We start from the raw sequence: 20,374 nt of genomic DNA, 5'->3' as shown, positions 1-20,374 counted from the left end.
GGTGAAAATGAATATGCATTCTGAAGCATTTTTAATAGAAACTGGTCAAAAGATGAAGTTAAACTGAAGGGGAAGGTCAAATAATTGTCCTTTTTAGTGCCTAACTTGCCAGGGAAGACTGTGATGGTGGCTGTCCTTGTGCTGATTAGTGGGATGGTGTCATACGGAGCAATTTGGGAAGGCAAGAGAGGACCTTGTTTCTTTCTAACGTTGATATGTGCTGAATTTTCAATGCACTTGCACACTGAGGCGGTGGGTCTTGATACAGAACACACTTGTTTAGCGATCCCAGGCACCAAAGAAGAAGTCATTACGGGGCTGGGAGTAGAAGGAGCCCGGGATCTGAGCACCTGGGGCTTGGAGTCTATTTCTATCTCTGCTACTAACCGAGTAGTAAGACCTTTGGCAGGCCACTGCACTTTTCTGGACTCAGAGTCCTCATTCATAAAAAGAGAAGGTTGGAATATATTATCTCTTAGGCGCCTTCCAACTCAAACGTTTATTTATGATTTTATGATACAGGTCCTCGATTCTTATTCGAAAACCTTGGTATCATATGTTGCACGTGTTACTGAATTCAAACTTTTCACATCCCTTTAGAGGTATTAAAATGCACAAACTATTTTTTAATAACATTTCTAATGGGGGCAACAACCTAAAATTAAGCACATAAATATTTCTTTAGTAAAATGTATGGCTGTTCATACTCAGTGAGATAAATAAAGATTATTAACAGCCTTGTGTTAGTTCAGGTTAGATTTTGTTGCCAAATGAGTTTGTAACAAATTCAAACAGAAACTTTGGCTTTCAGACTAGACTTCAGAATTGTAGATATCCAATTTTGTATGTGCAGTCAGTTTTAATTATTGATAACTGATTAATAAATTCTCTTATAAATAAGTAAAGTCTGCTAAATAAACCTAGGATATCCTTTATTTTAAAACCCTCTGGAAGATAGAGTTTCATTAAAAAATAAAAGTTCTTTTCTTAATATTTACTGTCTCGGTTCCCAAATTTTAAATCTGCCATAATAGGCATTCTCTCACACCTTTATTTTTATTCTAATATTTTATCACTAGGAAAAAATTTATTAGCCTAGCAATACACATATATAGGAAAAATACGAATGAAAATTAAAAGAATTACTTTTTAACCTTAATGTAAAAGCATATGACAAATTTCATAAAAGCCATAATAAAATGAAAACTTATCAACATAAATAAATTTAACAAATAAAGTAATCTTGTTTGTTTTGTTTTATTTTAATTATGGTCATATCGACCTGTACTTTGGTCACGTGAAAAGAAAAAAAAACCTGGTGAACACTGTTTGCAGAGCAATGCTACCAAAGAGCCAGTTGTTCTGGCTGGCGCAGATGTCAGGCTCAGGTTGGACTTGAGTCTTACTCCTACGGGTCTCAGTTCCCCAAACCGCTATTAATAGTGCTGCCAACGCCGGCACTTTCCTTCACTCGCTCAGCGTTTTCTTTCACAAACTAATAATACCCCACAACAGAAAACACCGTTGAACTAAATACGTCAAAGGCCTTTACCAAACCGCTAATGTACGAAAGGGAAAGGAAGGCGGGTGGGCAGCCAGCAGTTAAAGTCACACAGTCTTTTTGTCGGGGCTAAGCGCACAATTCCAATTGCCTCAACTCTCTGTGAGCAGCAAGCCTAAAACTAAAGCTTTAGCTATTTTAAATGATAGAGAAATTGAGGAGAAGGGGTCGGGTGAAAGACAGAGGAGGAAGGAGAGGAGGAAGGGAAGAGCTGGTGAAATGCTATTGGTCATGGACATGTACCAGGAAATACCAAGCAGTTATCCATTAATTTTGTCTCATTCATTAGTCTAATAATGATAAATTGTAATGAGAATAAAAATTGTAAATGTCAGGGATAGTGGTAGGTGTCAGGAGTACAATGATGAACAAGACATTTGAAATGTACACATTTTCGTTATTTTTAACTTACACATAATAATTGTACATATTTATGGGGCATTATGGTGTGATATTTTGATACATGTATATAATATGTAATGATCAAATTAGGGTAATTAACATATCTGTTGCCTCAAATATTTATCATTTCTTTGTGATGATAACATTAAAAATAGTCTCTTCTAGCTATTTGAAAATATACAATAAACTACTGTTAACTATAGTCACCCCACAGTGCCGTAGAAATGAGCTATGATCGTGCCACTGCACTCCTGCCTGGCCACAGAGCAAGACCCTGTCCTCCCTCCCACACACACACACAAAAAAACCATGTGCAGGTGATTCTGAGGCTGAAAAATTGGCAGATCACACTTTGAAAACACTTACTTGGAACTTAAAATTTAGCATAGTGGAGGTTAAGAGAGTGGGCTCTGCAGCCAGGCTGCCTGGCTATCTACGCTGAGCTCTGTCACTTCCCACAATCTCCAAGGCCAGCCTATGCCTCAGTTTTCGCAGCTGTAAAAGGGAGTCATGGTACCCACCTGACTGCCTTGTGATGAAGATTAGACAAGTTAATAAATGAAAAATATAGCGTTTGACACAGTTTGAGCACTCAATTAATGTTAGCAATTATCAACTGCAAAAGGATACCAATATTGCTTGAAAAGTGTTCAGTGCAATTTATATGTGCAATTCCAAGCCCTGTGGGTTTTTGCAGTGCTATACATATACAGCACAACAAAGAAGAAAAGTTATATCAACATCCATTTTTATCTCAAGCATTCTTTCATATTCTTCATTGTCACTCTCGGCCTATCTTGAATCTCTTCAACTCGGCAGAAGTATTTGAGAACGTTAAAATGGGAGGAAGTTAGCGACGCTATTGGGAATGCTGAACGAACGGTGGTGGAGACGACCGTCCTGTGCTACTGGCTTCCTGTCTGTCCAGCTTGGAGGGCGGCTTGCACGGAGACCCCGCCGGCCTGCCCCGCCCACGTGCCCGTCTGTGGGCAACGTCCGGTGCTGGCCCCACGCCCGCACTGGCACAGGTAGGCAGACGCAGCGACAAGGCCCCGCCCTCTGAGTCACTACAGGACAGGATGATGACAACCGACGCCACCCTCGGTAATTCCAGGCCACTCTCTGTGCAGGAAATCGAGGCAGGTGGTGCTGTCCCCATTTTTATGAATGAGGAAGTTGGAGCCCCAAAAGTTTACGTGGGTAATAAAAAAAGCAAGTTAGGATGGAAACCCAGGTCTTCAAATGCACTCTAGTCTCCTTTTTCCCCCTTACTGCTCTTTCTGTGCAATAAAAGGGGAGGCTACTAAAAATAAAAATCGAGCTAGAGATTAGAGTAGGACTCAAGAAAAAGAGAGAGAGAGACACACACAGAGAGAGAGAGACAGAGAGAGAGACAGAGAGAGAGACACAGAGAGAGAGAGAGAGAGAGAGAGAGAGAGAGAAAGGGATAGCTATGTACTCCTGTGCACATGAAGAGTAAGCGGGTGGCATCCAAGCCCAAATGTGTAGGTACCCTCATCTGGAGGATGTTTGAATGACACAATTACGACATTAATCTGTATATAGAGAAAATGATTTTGAGCTGTGCAGGTATGAGAAGCAAACGTTATGGCAGCTGCTGAAGTCAACTGAGTAACACGACACAAGTGGGGTTATTCGATGGTTGTAAGGCGACTCTCTGACAAAGGGTATTTTCATACCTGCTTTGGGGGACTGTGTGGGGGAACCACACTCATTACTGTTTATGGGGCACCTACTCTGTACGGGAATTTTAAGTAGGTTGACCTGAGTGACCCTGAAAAGAACCAAGAGAGGGAGGAACTGGCTTCCGCATTAGCAGAGGAGCCCGAGCCTCGGGGTGGTTTGTCCAGTGGGGCAGGTCTTGTCTGCAATGGAGGGTGCACACTCTGGTCTGCACATTCTTGTCCTGCGCCAGCTGCCACCAGTTAACGGACTCAAAAGAAATCTCATTTCTTCGTATCCTGATTCTTTAATGCCAAGTGTGCTGAAACCTATTCTCATTACTTGACGTTTCTCCCAAATCTGCCTCTCCTCGCGTGTTTCTTCTTTCTGTGACCCCCACCCTCCCAGCCACGGCAGCATCCCAATTACTCAGGCTCGACCCCTTCCATCAATCCTCCTCCCCATCCAATCTGTTTGCAAGTCCCGGCAGTTCTAATTCTGTCTTCATCTTCACGTGGGGCCCCTAGCTCCATGCCAGCAGGAACCACCTATGGCAATGCCGCACAACTGCCAGCTTGCACGGTTGAAACAACCTCAAAAATGGCCTCCAAGGATGCCCAGCTGCTGGGGTTCACACCCTGGTGGAATCTGCTTCCGGGAGTGTGGACTGGGGCTGGCACCCGCTGCAGATGAACAGAGTCCGGCATGAGGAATGGGGTCCAGAGCATAGGGTGGGGTGTCGCTTCAGAGATCAGGCAACAAAGATTCTGGTCTCCGTCTTGCTCCCCCCGCGTCTCTGTCTCCCCTGTTCTGAGCCGGCGGCCATGTGGCGAGCTGCCGTGGGAAGGGACTGGGGACCCTCGGGCCCGGCGAGTGGCCGTGGAGTCGCTGAGGCTCCTGTCTGGCAGCCCTGGGAGAGCTGAATCCTGCAAACAACGACCCCCAGATTCCTGACCTACAGAGACTGCGACTGACGAATGCTTGTTGTTTTAAGCTGCTGACTTTGGGGATAATCTGTCAGGCAGCAATAAATAAATAATATACTTTTTAATGGGCATTCCCATTAAATCCAGAAGTTGTTCATTTTTCTGCTGCCAAATGAAATTTCTGGAAATACAGTTCTGTCTATGTCATTTCCATGCACAAAACCCTTCCATGACTCTCCATTTGCCTTGGAAAATATCTAAGCTTCTCAGCTTGGCAATGAAGATGCCTTATCACCAAGTCTCAGCATAGCCGTTAACAATTAATTAAGAATTATTTGATAGTTGAAGGCAATAATGTGTAATTCAGATATCAACCAAGCCCACGTTGTTCGCTTAAGGGCTAAAAAAGATTGGCTCCAACCGCTGACACACATTTTGTGCAAGTTCTAACACTCTTCCCAATATGTATATCAATTTCTAGTGGGTTTATGTTCTCATACTCCCCTGTGGCTTTCTTTGGCTTTTGCTGAATTAATTCAATACGTAGATGCTCTCTCAATCCCACACCTGCCTCTGCTCCTGCGTGCAACGTCCACTCAGATTTGGAATTCGAGCCCTTTCCTCGATGCTCACACACCCACACACAGACACACCGCCTACGAGACTGTTGTGGGAAGCAGGGTTTACTAGATTTTGAGGATTATCCTCACAGCTCCAATAACAAACTGAATATTAAACATCACTATTAAAACATTTTTAAGGTGATTAATAACTCTATTTTGTCCCTACTCTCAACTTTAGCTCTAGGCCCAGCTTGAACAAAGCACAGAGAGAAACCTAACAGTGGCACTTTTAAATGCAACTCCTGCCTGACTCTCCCAGTCCCAGCACACAGAAGAAGAGGAGACTAGTGGGAAGGAGTTGTTGAAGAGGCTGTGACATTACAGAGAAGGAGGAAGGAGGAAAACTGAACAGGTGAGAAAAAAAATATCAAAGGCAAATTGTCCTTAGTAAATAACTTTGCTTGAAACCAACTTGACTGTATTCTCTGGTCTTCTCCTGACATCTCTTGTGAGCATGTGTCCCAGATAAGCCAATAAAACCTCAACTGTCTCTGATGAAAGAAGTTATTTAAGTGACTTCCAATTCTGCAGTGTAATTTTAAAACAACATCAGAATTTTTTTTTAATTGCACAAAAATTTGAACTGGCACTTCATGCCAGACAATATGCAAATGGTAATAAATATATTAAGGTGTGCAATTTCATTAGTCATCCGGGAAATGAAAATTAAAACCACAATGAGATGTCTTATGCACTTATAACAACTAAAATGTAACAGACAATACCATATGTTTGCAATGTTGTAGAGAACTACTGGTGGAAGCGTAAATTGGCACAATCACTTTAGAAAATGGGCAGTATCTACTAAAACTAAACCTCAGCATCACAAGAATATCCTTTGACCCAGCTATTTCACTCCTGGGTATATTCCAAAGAGATCTGTATACATATGTGCTAAAATCTAGAAGCTTCTCAAAATGTCCATCAGTAGCAGAATGGAAAAATTATGGATTCCATGCAATGCATTATTATATAGCAACAATGTTGCTGAAAGCTTGACTACTAGTCCAGGAGGCTGAATCAGAAGAATGAAGGCAAGCTATTTGAGGAGGAAGGAAAGAGAGTTTACTTTGCTGACAAAGGAGGAAAAATGGTAGACCTTCTCATCTCAAAATCCCACATTTCCTGAAAGGCAGAAATACAGAGCTTTTAAAGGCAGGGTTCTCAGGTTCAGGCAGCTACTGTGGTTAACTATTCTAATCCTCCCCTCTCTGCCTGTGAACTCCACCAGCCACCCACCTGGGGCTTGGCACCACTGGGAGTTTTAACAAAAGACTTAACCTTTCTCAGGGATGCAGGTCAGGCTGCTGTTCCCAAAGGAATGGGAGGTGTTTTCCAGGCCATTCCTTCCATCTGTTACAGCAACAATGAGCAAACATGATATTAAGTGGAAGAAGCCACACACAAAAGGTTCTGTATCAGCCCATTTTCTGCAGCTATAACAGAATATCACAGACTGGGTAACTTATAAAAAATAAGGTTTTTTTACTCATAGTTCTAGAGCCTGGGAAGTCCAAGAGCACAGCGCCAGCATCTGGTGAGGGGCATCCCATGAGACATCACATGGCAAAATTCCATGTCTCCATGGCATTTACATTTGGAAAAGGTAGTTTCAAAACTACAGATAAATAAATGACAATTCATTTTTGGTACTATAACAAAATACTGGATAACATATAAAGAACAGAAATTTATTTTTTCATAGTTCTGAAGGCTTCAAAGCCCAAGTCAAGGCACCGGCAGATTCAGTGTCTGGCAACGGCTGCTCTCTGTTTCCAAGATGGCGCCTTCCTGCTGTGTCCTCACGTGGCACAAGGTGGGAAAAAGGGACGAACACTGTGTCCTCACGGGGCAGAAGAGTTGGAAGGGCCAGGCAGCTCTCTGAGCTTCCGTTATGAGGGCATGAATTCTGCTCATGACGGTGAATCCCTCAGGGCTTAATCACTTTCCCAAAGGCCCCATCTCTTAATACCACCACTATGAGGATATGTTTCAACATGAATTATAGAGGGATACAAACATTTAAACCATAGCAGATACTAAAAACAAACTTGTTGATAAGGTCTTAATAACCTTTTCTGGAGTATAACTTACTATTTGTATAACACACATACAGAAAAGTACATACATCGCTTTGATAAACCTTCACAGTGTGAACACCTCCATGAAACCAGCACCTAGATTGAGAAACAGAGCAGAACCATGACCCCAAAAGTCTCCTTTTAGCCCTCCTCCCAGCGATTATCCATCCCCTGAAAGTAACCACTGTCTTGACTTCTCACATCTTAGTTTTCTGGTTTTCAATTTTATGGAAATGGAATCATGGAGTATGAACTTGCTACGGTATGAATGTGTTATCTGAAAGTTCATGTGTTGAAAATTAATTGATTTCATGAGTGAAATGGAAATGATAATGCCAACTACCCCATGAGTTAAGGAGAAGAGTGAGAATATGTTAAACATTTAGCACACTGCTGGACATATTTTGAAAGTGTTCCATAAATGTTTTCTATTATTGCTTCAAGTAACAGTTAATTTGTTTATAATTTCTATGTCATAAGATGATTTTTTTTTTAGTTTTATGTAAATGTAACTATCTTTGAGACATTTAAAACCCTCAGTTCTACTGGTTACTTTTATTCTGCTTCTTAACCAGCTGTGTGACCTTAGGTAGGTCACTTCACCTCTCTGAGCCTCATCTTTCTCAGATGTCAAATGAAGAAACTGAAATAAGCAATTCCAGTTTGAAGGTCCTGACAATGCCCACAGTCTATACAGTCATGCTATGGTTTCTGCAGCTTCCTAACTGCATCTCACCACTATCCCCCAACCCCCTTCACACATCCCATATGTTAATCAAAAAGAAAAGCTCACAGTTCCAAACATCTTCTCCCACCTGTGCGCTTCCACTTTTTTTTTTCCAGAATATTACAGGGGTACAAATATTTTAGCTACGTGATTGCTTTTGTACTGTTTGATTCAAAGTTACGTGTGCCCATCACCCAGATAGTGTGCATTGTATCCATTAGGTATGATTTCACCCACCCCCTCGACACCCCTCCCATCTGCTTGATTTCCACTGAGTTTTACTGCTATCTATGCACATGAGTGCTGATCAGTTAGTTCTAATTTAATAGTGAGTACATGCAGTGTTTGCTTTTCCATTCTTAGATACTTCATTTAGGAGAATGGTCTCCAGTTCCATCCAGATTGTTGCAAAAGATATTAATTCATTTTTTATGGCTGAGTAGTACTCCATGGTATACATAATACCACATTTTATTAATCCATTCATGAATTAATGGGCACTTAATTAATGGGCACCAATTAATGGGTTGATTTCACATCTCTGTGATTGTGAATTGTGCTGCAATAAATATTATAGTGGAAGTGTCTTTTTGATAAAATATCTTTTATTTCTTTGAATAAATACCCAATAAAGAGATTGCTGGATCAAATTGTAGGTCTACTTTTAGTTCTTTGAGGAATATCCATACTATTTTCCATGGAGGTTGTACTAGTTTGCAGTCTCACCAACAGTGTGTATGTGTTCCTATCTCTCCTCATCCACACAGTATCTATTGTTTTGGGATTTTTGATAAAAACCGTTCTCACTGGGGTTAGGTGATATGTCATTGTGATTTTGATGTGCATATCTCTGATGATTAATAACCAGAATCTACAAAGAATTCAAGCAAATAAGCAAGAAAAAAATCAAACAACCTCATGAAAAAGTGGGCAAAGGATGTCAACAGAAGCTTTTGAAAAGAAGATAGACTAATGGCCTAAAAACACTCTTCTGCTTTTATCTCAGTAGATCCATATCTATTTTTAGTGCTTCTTTCTTTAGCAAACTTTCCTTTTTTTTTTTTTGCCCTGTTGGATATCATGTGTATCTCCTCTAAAATCCTGTAATATTTAGTCTGTATGTGTCTTGTGGCAACCATCTTCTTTACTTTGTGTTTTATTTACTTATATATTGTTTCTTATTCAAGACTGAGCTCTTTTGAGACAAATGTACTTGTATTGCCTAAATGTGCTTTGCCCATGATAGATGATTATCAAGAATTTGTTGAACTATTAATTCACCTAAGAATGTTAATTAATAATATTGAACCATTCTTTACACCACAAAAGAAATCTAATATAGGAATTTCTCTAAAATATCTGAATAAATGACCAAACAGTCATCATCATTTTATAGCTCACTATGTTCCAGCATCAAGGTTTCACAAGAGACAACTAAAACAATCGAGTCTGTAGTTACTATACCCCAGCGCTGTGATCTAGACAGATTGACCTTAAGGCAGACTGACTGTCTGCCTAAAAAAGTGTGTGTTCGTTTCTGAGACTGAAATTAACTCCCTTCCTAAGTAGGGCAGCAAGAACACGGCAGAAGAGCTGACTTTATTTGTCTCCTGTTGGTTCTCTTTCCTTCTCTGGCCTCCTGGGTGTAACAGATGCAGAAAAAGGCTTTGCACAGTTATAGGGAAGCCAGGAGAATCATCCCCAGGGACGGCTCAGTTAACCTTCATTAGTTGCTAACTATCTTTTGCAGGTTGTTTCTAAATTAAGTTCTGTAGACTAGCGGCTTTCAATCTTTCCACGCTCGAAGCAAACTGTTCTTGCTCCTGTGAGTAATCCCTAAGGAAGTCACAGTCGTGATGATCCATGCGTGGGTGAGAACTAATCTCACCGGAGGGGTTTCGGGGTAATAGGTGTTTGTTTTTTAATGTCACTTTCAGTTAGGGATGTAACTTAACGATGGAGAATGCTTAGCAATTAAAATGCACATATCTCTCAAATAGGACAGATACGTGCTTTTACAAAAATCTTTTACAAAAGCTTTACAGAGAAAAGGCAGGTTGCATCAGTAACATCATGGAAATCGTGACAGTTGACAGTCATGAAGAGGGGCGTGAGCTGAGCAGCTCCTTCTCTGCTTCTCTTACGTTTCACTGTCTGGAAAGGCAAATGTCAGACCTCTCATCTCAGGTGGGGTTTCTTCGATTCATAGAAGAACTTTATCTTACTGTGAATCCCAGTCACACTGTCAAGGATGATGAAGGCTATGTAGTAAAGATGTTATGCTGAATTTGTTACAAGAAACCTTAATCTTGGGTTCAACTATCCTGCAGAGGAATCCGAAAAGATGTATTCAAAGTTCTAAAATGTGTCTGTGCTTTGACCAAGAAATTGCACTTCTGGACATTGAACCTGAAGAAATAGTTAAGGATTTGTTGCAAATATATGCCTACGAGAATATTTGTATCAGAACAATTTGTAAGAGTGTGAAGTCAGAACAAACCTAAATACTCAACAATAGAAGATTAATTAAATTAATTATGGCACAATTGCAGCCTTGAGTACTATTCAACTGTTTAGGGAAGTGTTATAGAAACTCATCTGATAAAAAGGTATTCACAATAGATGCTTACCTTAAAAAATGTAAGTTACACCTCATTAAAAAATCTAAACAGCTGGAATGTGTTGAATTGTGCTAGATACTCAGTCAGCCCTCCATATCTGTGGGTTCTGCAGACACGGATTCAACCAACTATGGATCAAAAAATTTGGAAAAAAGAAAGAATGGCTGTATCTGTGCTGAACATGTACAGAATTTTTTTCTTGCCATTATTCACAAAGCAATACAGTATAATAATTAGTTCCATAACATTTAAATTTTATTGGGTATATAGGTAAGCTAGAGTTGATTTAGTGAGTGGGGGAGGATCTGGGTAGGTTATATGCAAATACCATGCCATTTTGTATCAGAGATTTGAGCATCCATGGATTTGGGTATTCATGGGAGGTCCTGGAACCAATCTTTTATGGATACTAAGGGACCACTCTACTGCTAAGCATTTATATGCATCTTTAATTCTAAAGCAGTTTTATGAAGTGGGTACTTAAGCGTTGCTTAATGATGGAGATACATTCTGAGAAATGCTTTGTCAGGCAATTTTTTTGTTGTGCGAACATCATAGAGTTACTTACATAAACGAGATGGGACAGCCTCCTACACACCTAGGCTATGTGGTTTAGCTTGTTCCTTCTAGGCTACAAACCTGTAAAGCATGTTACTGCACTGAATACTGTAGGCAACTGGAACACAACGGCAAGTATTTGTGCATTTCAACATATCTAAAAATAGAAAAGTACAGTAAAACTAAGGTATAAGAGATAAAAAAATGATAATCTGTATACAGCACTTCCCATGAATGGAGCTTGCAAGACTGGAAGTTGCTCTGGGTGAGTCAGTGAGTGGTGAGTGAATGTGAGGCCTAGACCACCACTGTACACCACGGGAGACTTTATAATACTGCACACTTAGGCTAGATAAAAGAAGTTTGAACTTTGAGGTCAAACACAGCATGGATTAAATTCTAGCTCTACTGATTGACTGTATTCATCAAACTTCTCTCTCTCTTTCACCATCGGTTTCTTCATTTAAAAATGGGGACAGTGGCCGGGTGCAGTGGCTCACACCTGTAATCCTAGCACTCTGGGAGGCCGAGGCAGGTGGATCATTCAAGGTCAGGAGTTCAAAGCCAGCCTGAGCAAGAACGAGACCCTGTCTCTACTAAAATTACAAACAAATTAATTGGCCAACTAATATATATATAGAAAAAATTAGCCGGGCATGGTGGCGCATGACTGTAGTCCCAGCTACTCGGGAGGAGGCTGAGGCAGGAGGATCGCTTGAGCCCAGGAGTCTGAGGTTGCTGAGAGCTAAGCTGACAGCACAGCACTCTAGCCCAGGCAACAGAGTGAGACTCTGTCTCAAAAAAAATAAAAATAAAAAATAAAAATGGGGATGGTAATACCTAACTCAGTGAGTTACACAGAGAATAAAATTCAGATAATGAGTAAATGGGAGTGAACAATGTATTTAGACTCCTCACAGTAGCCCCTGGCACAGAATAAATGCCCAGTAAATGGGGGCTAAACAATGCACATCATCACAAGAAGCAGACAGCGTATAAAATGCAAGTAAATAAAGGTCTGGGCCAGGGAGCTTAGAGAGAATGTTTGGAGAATGGTGGGCGAGGCCAAGAAAGTGCTAGGAGAGTCCTAACCAGACACTTAAGGACCCGGGGGCTCCACGTGGATAAGAAACCAAGTGTGGCAGCCTGCAGGCGACTGAGATTAGAAAGGCCACCTTGCCCCCTGTGGCGGGCCACACAGCTAGGAAACCAGAGGGAAAGGGGGGAAGAGGCCCACGGCCTCCTCTGCAGGTGTGCCGAGCCGCAGCCCGGCGCTCCTGCCTGCACCCTCGCCCGCCGGGACGCGAAGGCCTCTCCGAGCAGGGACGCGCTGCGGCCGTGGGCCTCTCGCGTGGCTCCCGCACGGGGCCTGTCCCCTCCTTCTCGTGGTCTTCGATTTCCCCTCTCCTGGGGGAGGCAGTTTTGACCATCGGAAAATCCTTCCTACCGGCTGTGCGCCCGTGCCGCGCGGGGTGTAGACGGCTCCCGGCCTGAGTGGCAGTTAGAGGAGGACAGGGGAGGCGGCCACACTGCAGCTTTCTTGGAGAGACCTGCTGCTGTCTGTTGTTTCGCTGCAGATCTTTGCCTGCGAGGAGCCATCAGCTGTTCCTACCCTGCAGCGTGGCAGGTCTAGGTCCCACGATGCCTGTGCCTCCCCTTTGGGCGCTCTTCCCTGGGCCCCCCACGACTCTGCCACCTGTCAGCCGACTCCTGCCTGGGGTGCTGTCACCTCTCCACCGCGCAGGGCAGGAGAGCCTTATCCCGGGACATTCCTTCTTTACACGAATACAAATTCTCTCACCTCCCCCCACAGTCCAATGCATCTGTCTATTCCCACGCCGTATATAGTTTCCCAGCTGGGTTGCTGTAATTATTTGCTGAGAATTATTTTTGATGTAAACTAATATTACTATTAATATTTGCCTACCATCTTATCAGTATGATTTTTGGGGGAGGAGAAAGGCTGAAATATCTCACCTTCCTCTGTGCAGATCTGTGTGGAAAGAAGGGATTCCGGAGAAAAGCAATTTTGCACATTCAGAGAACTTGGAAATGAAAGTTTGCATTATTCATAGTATAAAAATGCTTTCCCCCTACAACTCCAGAAATCCTTTATTCAAGTCATTTACTGTGACATAAATCTTGTGGCTGAAAGTGCAAGCCTTTGGCTTCACCTATCCTTCAATTCTGAAAGCTGTCTGTTCATTTAATTAATGTTTCACTCCTCAAATCACATTTATTAGCTCATGGAAACACTAACCAGGCTCCAATACCCCAGAGTTCTGGAATCCAAACACAACTATGAAATCCAAAGTCAGTGTCATTTATTAGTGATCAATATTTGCCAAGAATCGGGGCACAACTTGATGGTTTTGATCTGTTCTGTCCAGGTTAGTTCAATGATCCGAATGCATCATGCCAGGCAGAGGGGACACAAAGACACCTTCATGTACGTGAGGGTGCCCTGGGGGTGGATCCTTTCGGCCCGATGCCATGCGCCATGGCTGTCCTTCGTGGTGGTTGCTGTGCAAATACAGAGAGCGAATGCTTCACCAGGGAGCAGTTTGGAGAAGATCTGGAGGAAGCGCCCACCAGAACGAAGCCGAGAAAGATGCGTAGAAATTGATCAGGCCGGGAGAGAAGGCGGGAATCTGAATTCCAGCAAAGGATTTTACCCCTGTGTGTGAAGTATGAGCTCGGGAAGCCGGAGAAGCTTTAGGTTGGCCAGAAAGCATTCTTCTATTCAACAGAAAAATGCAACAGAAAGCATCTTCTATTTGACCTACGGAAATGGCTAATTCACACGGTTCTAGCCAGTGGAGTTGGTGATGGACTTTTGCATTAATTCCAGGTTAAGGAACTTGGGCTTTATCTTGCACGAGATGAAAAACTAATAAAGGATTTTAATCAGGTGATTTTCCTGCCAGCTCCGCATTTTAGACAGATAGTTCTCACAGGCTGAGAGGGTGGCAGAGACCAGTTTATCCCTCCTCACCAGTTCCTGTCTCTCCTCTTCCCTCCTCTGGGGACAGCCCAGCTGAGCGCAGGTGGCAGCCTGCGTTAGGACTAGAGGACTAAAGCAGAGGAGGGAACAGATGAAAACACGTCATCACGAGAAAAAGCCCGTCAGGTTTCCGGTTAGTATGACTGGGGGGAAGTCAGAGCCACTAACTCAGATGAAAAAAGGAGAAAAATAGAAGCAAGTTTGGGCATGAAAATGGGATATTTTAGACATGTTGATTATGAGGTACCTGTGGAATATCCAAAACAGAGATATTTGTCCAGAAGGAAACGAAAATCAGCATCTAGTCCAAGGAGGACTCATGACTGGGAGAGACGACGTGGCTGTCACAGCATCGTGGCGTGGCCGGGTGGGGGGCGTGGGGCGGGTGGTCACGCGCACGAGAGTGGCTGGCTGGCACTACCTAGTGGGTGGCACACAATCTGCGAGGGGACTCTAGAGAGCCAGTGTTTTCTTGACATGCTCTTCAAAGGAAGAACCTTTAAGAATAATCCTACTCAGAAGTCCAAAGTCTGAAAAAGAGTTGCTCGGGCTGAAATGGGGTGAGAGCTACTCCTTTCTCAGCCCTCCAGGTAGCCGCAGAAATCTCTGAGGAATAGTTGAAAATGTGTGATCCAGACCAGGTTCAGAAAACCACCTCCCACAGGCTAATCCAGCCTACCGCCTGTTTGTGTGAATAAAATTGTGTCAAAACACAACCACGCTCATTTGTGGATTTCTCCCCACACTTGTTGGTCATTTGAATTTTTTTTAACTTTTATTTAAGTGTGACAATGACAGAAACTACCTGAAACACAGCCTAAAACATTTACTGTCTCATCCTTTCCAGAAAAAGGTTGCCAACCCTTCATTCCAAGGATCCTCAAACTTTTTAAACAGTGGCCCAGTTCACTGTCCCTCAGACAGTCAGAGGGCCATTGGAGAGTGCGGGCACATTCCACACATGCGCACTGTGGGCCCGGGACCAGTCGGCTGCTAAGCAGGACAGGCAGCAGCGGCAAAAACACCCAGCGGGCCACATAAATGTCCTTGGCGGGCCGCATGTGGCCCGTGGGCCATAGTTTGAGGACGCCTGGTTAGACTAAACCGTTTATTCTATAAATGAGAAAGTCGAGTCCAGAGAGTTTGAATGACATCTGACAAGCTGCTCGGGGCAAAACCCAAGTCTGGGGATACAGACTCCACTGTCCTTGTTTGTAAAAACTAGAATTAGTCATCCATTTGCCAAAGAATGAACTGATCCCTGCCCTCTCAAAATAAATCTCATAAGACCAGCAAACTAACAGCTCTGAACTTCTTTTCACTATTGAACAAAAATTGGTTTTCATGAAGTATTTTTGTTGGTATCATCTCTAATACGAACTTAAAACTGTCTTTATCTTATGCCTGAAGTAAAACATTGGATTATTTTTTTTACTAATTGTTCTTCCCTAATTCAAAGACCAATTTTATTTTAAAGTGTGAAGTCCTGTGTACCCTCCCTCTCTCTGACAGTAAATGACGTGGGTTGAAAAATGAGCTCTCCAAGGCAGAGCCACCATGGCAGTTCCCAGAGGGGACAGGGCCTCTCCGGGTCAGACTGTGCCCTCCGCACACCCCTCCATGCTCCAGCCTCGCCCGTCACTCCCATCCCTCCCCTCATTTCTCTTCTTCCGTGCATTGCTCCTGTTGGTAGACGGCATGTAAAAATTGGGGCCAGCAATGAGCTAGGGGAGCAGAGCACAGGCCCTCCAGCCCAGAGGACTGAATGGGCAGGGGACAGGTGCGGGCCCTGCAGCCCTGCCTCGATGTCCTCTCCCCGCTCCAGCAGCTCTTCCACATTTGGGCAGAGACAGAAGCACGAGGCAGGAGGCGCCCAGCACAAAGTTCTAAATGTGGTTCAGGCAGCACCAACTGGGAAGGAAAAAATTTCCTGCGGTTCACTAGAAGGATTTTTCGTGCAGTCAGTTAGAGATCTGGACTTGAAGAAACATAAATTCAGTCCTGGTTCACCTACAGACAGAGCAATATTGAAAGAGACACCCCATATTCTTCAATAGATCTCCTGGATTTCTAGAACACAAAGACATGAATAATAAACACTTATTTGTCATGTTCCTTGTCAAAAAGGACAAGGGGGCGTGATCAGTCATAAATGAAAAGGAAAGCATTATCTTTCTTCTAAGGTCTTTAAAAGTGTTACGGTAAGATTCCCAGTGTTTAGTTTAGACATATTTATAGATCACAGTAAGTGGGGAAGAAAAGCGTGAAGGAAAAGAATAGAATGAATTCATAAGAAGATGAGTCATTTAACTCTTTTTTTATAAATATACCAACCCACTTAATACATCTACCCTCACTTATGTGAAGCATTAGTTTCACTTCATACTGTTAGCCACGTGATTTTAAGTATAATAAAACCATATGGAAGGTTAAATTCAGGCTTGAGGATGAATATTTTAGTATTATGCATTTATTTATCAAATACCTATAGAACTGTTTATTATGTGCTGGGAACTGTTTTAAGCGCCACATAAAGATGAATTCTGTCTTTAATATTTATGGAGTACATCTGAGAAATAACTGAACGCTGAAGGATAAGAGTTGACACAAAAAATATTAACACATGGTTCAGAAGAAAATACTAGCAATATGTTTAACAACTGGTGCCTTTACGTTTCTCATCTTACTTCTTCAGAGCAATTCCTTTCCTGATTATTTTCTTCCTAGCTTGCTCAGCTTGGAAGGTGAAAAAAGCTTTCTCCAATAAGTGACATTACAGCTGTGATCCTAATGAATTTGTCCATGTGACACTGTCCTGATTTTCTCTTTTGAATCTTTCACCCTTGGCCTCCAGCCTTCTCCCGGCATCCTTTGAGGGAGGCGCCTTTCTCTGTTAGCAAAACTAGATGAACACACCTTCCCCAGACCTTTTTTCAGAACTGGAATAACTTGCTTTCTGTTGTCCTTTTGCCTTCTTAAAGTAGAAACGAAAGAGTTGTAACCCCTGGTGGCCTGCACGTGGGTGCCTGGGCCATGGACTGTGCTCTGACTTATGGTTAAAATAACACCCCTCAATAGATCTGTCCCCACACCCAGCCAAACCCAGCACCGGAGCCCACGTGACCAGTTTTGTCATGTTTCCTACTCAAGTTTCTTCCTGCCCCCAATTTTTTTCACATTTTAATTTTTATTTCTTATGACCCCCTCGGAGTGGCACCCAAGACTCTCGGAAGCGCCCTCCACTCTCACATCCCTAACGCGCTCTACTCTACCCGGTGCAGAGCACGGGGCGGGCACGCGGCCACCGTCAGCAAGCCACTGCCTTCCAGATGCCGTTCCCTCGCGTGGGGAGCGAGGGCCATGCGTCTGTTTCTTTCTCTTGCCCCGTAACAAATCGCCACGAACGCAGCAGCCTACACAACGCACGTTTATTGTCTCATGGTTTCTATGGGTCAAGAGTCTAGAGAAAAACACGCTTCCAACCTGCTTGCGTCTGTTGGGAGAATCCATTCCCTGGCAGCCGCAGGGCTGGAGATCCTGCTGCGGCAAGCGTTACAGCTAGCGTTACAGCTCTTGCTCGTTTGACCAGGGAAAGAACCGAGCGTCACGCGAAGAATCGGAGAACAGCCTTTTATTCTTCCACAGCAGGAGCAGCACACCCAGTGTTACAGTTCTCTTCCCGTCTTCTGACCCTCCTGCCCCCCTTCCTCGGTCTCCTCCTGCTTTTATACCTTTGGGAGGGCTCAAAAAGCGTCCAATCAACACCAAGCTTTAACATCCAATCAACATCAAGCTTTAACATCCAATCAACACCAAGCTTTAACATCCAACCAAAAACAGTGGGATTCAAAAATTACCCAATCAGGACCATGCAAGCAGCGTGGCCGGAAATAGGCAGCGGCTCTCTGCCTTGGGGCCCAGCCCCAGCAGCGTGCCTTCCAACTGGCCACGCGCAGCGCTGGCCCTCGGAGATGCGGAGCAAAGGAGAGGTGGCAAGCTGCCGCGTCCCGGCACCCAACATATGGTTCCCCCTTTTGATGCCCTTATCAGTTACACAGAGGCATCAACCTCTCTATGAATCTAATAACTGCATTGGGCAAGCTGGGTCCCATGGTTACCATCAGAAGGTTCTTTGACTTTGGTAGTTACGATTCCTGATTGGTTTACATATTCTTCCCCAGAGAGCCCCAACCAAGAACACAGAGGCACCCCATGTAGACCCAAAAAAGGATTCCCAAGAAGTTAGTCCAGTCTCTTGGGGTGAAGGCCCCAAGTCCAATTCCCATGAGAGTCTAGATAAGTGGTCCCATTCAGCCCTGCCAGATTTAAGGACAAGCCACATACATTGGCCCTTATGTCTTAGGCATACCTGAGAGCCTGGATGAGCACACATAACTCTGCCCTCTGGGCTGACATCCCTGAGGCAGAGGGGCTGACGTGATGACTTCGCTCCCTGTGGTGACTGCGTAGCCAGCCAACTGTTTGCCATCCTGGATGTAGCTGCTGCTGTCCGCATAGAGCTCCAGGTCGGGCGCCAGCAACAGACCATCCCCCAAGTCTGCCCGGCTTGCACAGACCTCCTCCACGGCCTCAGCACAGTCATGGTCCGGGGGCCCTGGCCCGGTAGGAAGGAAGGGGGCAGGGTTCAAGGTCCACACACGGACACCCTGTCCAAATGCAAGCCAGTCCACCTCCTTAACCAGCAAGATGGTCACTGCCAGTGCCCGCAGACAAGGCAGCCATCCCAACGCTACCGAGTCCAGCCACTTGGACAGACAGGCCACTGGCCCATAGTCTGTGCCAGTACCCCCATAGGTACCTGCCTCTCACCTCTGAGGGCAGCCTATTCAGCTTCAAGCTGGGCCTGGAGCTCCTGCACCATCTGTTCCAGCATCTTCTTCATCCGTTCCAGGTGTGCACTTGTGTCCTGCTCTTTCAGTTCCTCAGCCACCATGGTGGCATCGGTGATGGCCTTTTTGGCCTCCTCCACCTCCCCACTCAGAGCTTCTTCTTCTGGTTCAGGAGGCCTGTGTTCTGCAAATCCAGGAGGTTGAGGTATTCAGTGGCCTCCAACAGTTCCTGCTCCGCCAGCTGCTGGCTGTGCTCACCCTGCTTCAGCGCAGCCTGCAGCTCCTCCAGCTCAGAAGCCAACAGCACAGCCCAGCGCTCCAGGGCCTGCGCCTGCTCTCGGAGCTCAGCTGCCAGCCGCTGCTCCTCATCCCGCCCTGCCTGCTTCTCCTTCAGTTGGGCCTGCAGCAGCTGTGTGGCCACCTGGGCCTCCGTGGCCTGCTGGGTAGCATGGCCAGCTGTAGCTCCCTGAGGTTGCCCTCCATCTTCTCCTGGAGCCTCAGTGCTTCATTGTGGGCCTGGGTCTCCGCATCCAGGGAGGCCTGCAGGGACGCCACTGCCCACTGGTGGCTGCGCCTCAGGTCAGCGCACTCCTTGTCTTTCTCTGCCAGCTTCTTCTTGGCCTCCTCCAGCTCCTCAGTCCTCTGGATGGCGTCTGCCTCATACTGGCTCAGCAAGTCCCGTCCCAAGAGAGGCACCGGACAGTCTGGCATGTGGAGGACCTCGTGCCTTATAATTGAATGTTCTGCTCCAATGTCCACAAATGTCATTTGTTGGCCCCCCACTTGCATCTCGACTGTGGCTTCCCAAGGGCTGAAGGAACCCGGTCGGCCCAACTCGGAGTCACTGCCAGTGAGCCCCACTAGCTCTTGGGCTTCCGGTTTCTGTTGGGTTGTCCTGAACAGGGCCCTCCCTTGTGACAGGTGACTTCTCTTGTGGGGACATTCACTCTTCCAATGGCCAAACCCCTTGCAACTGGCACACTGATCTCTTGCCAGAGGCACCTGTCCTCTGGTTCCCCCCTTTCGTGGGGGTCTGGGCCACCTGGATGGGTCGGGTCTACCGAGGGCAGCAGCTAGGAGGGCGGCCTTTTCCTTCATTCTCTGGTCTTCCTCCCTCTGAGTGGTCCAGTCCCGGTTGACGTACACCTTCTGGGCCACCTCCAATAACTGCATGATGCCCATGCCTGCAAATCCTTCGAGTTTCTACAGCTTCCTCCGAATGTCAGAGGCTGATTGCTCGAGGAACGCTGCATTGACCATTCTCTGGTTTTCGGCTGCCTCCGGGTCGATAGGTGTGTATATTCCGTGTGCCTCACAGAGGCGCTCGTAGAAGTCATA

Source organism: Microcebus murinus, chromosome 29 (assembly GCF_040939455.1).
Source record: "Microcebus murinus isolate Inina chromosome 29, M.murinus_Inina_mat1.0, whole genome shotgun sequence".
Classification (NCBI taxonomy): Eukaryota; Metazoa; Chordata; class Mammalia; order Primates; family Cheirogaleidae; genus Microcebus; species Microcebus murinus.
This window is presented reverse-complemented; position numbering follows the sequence as displayed.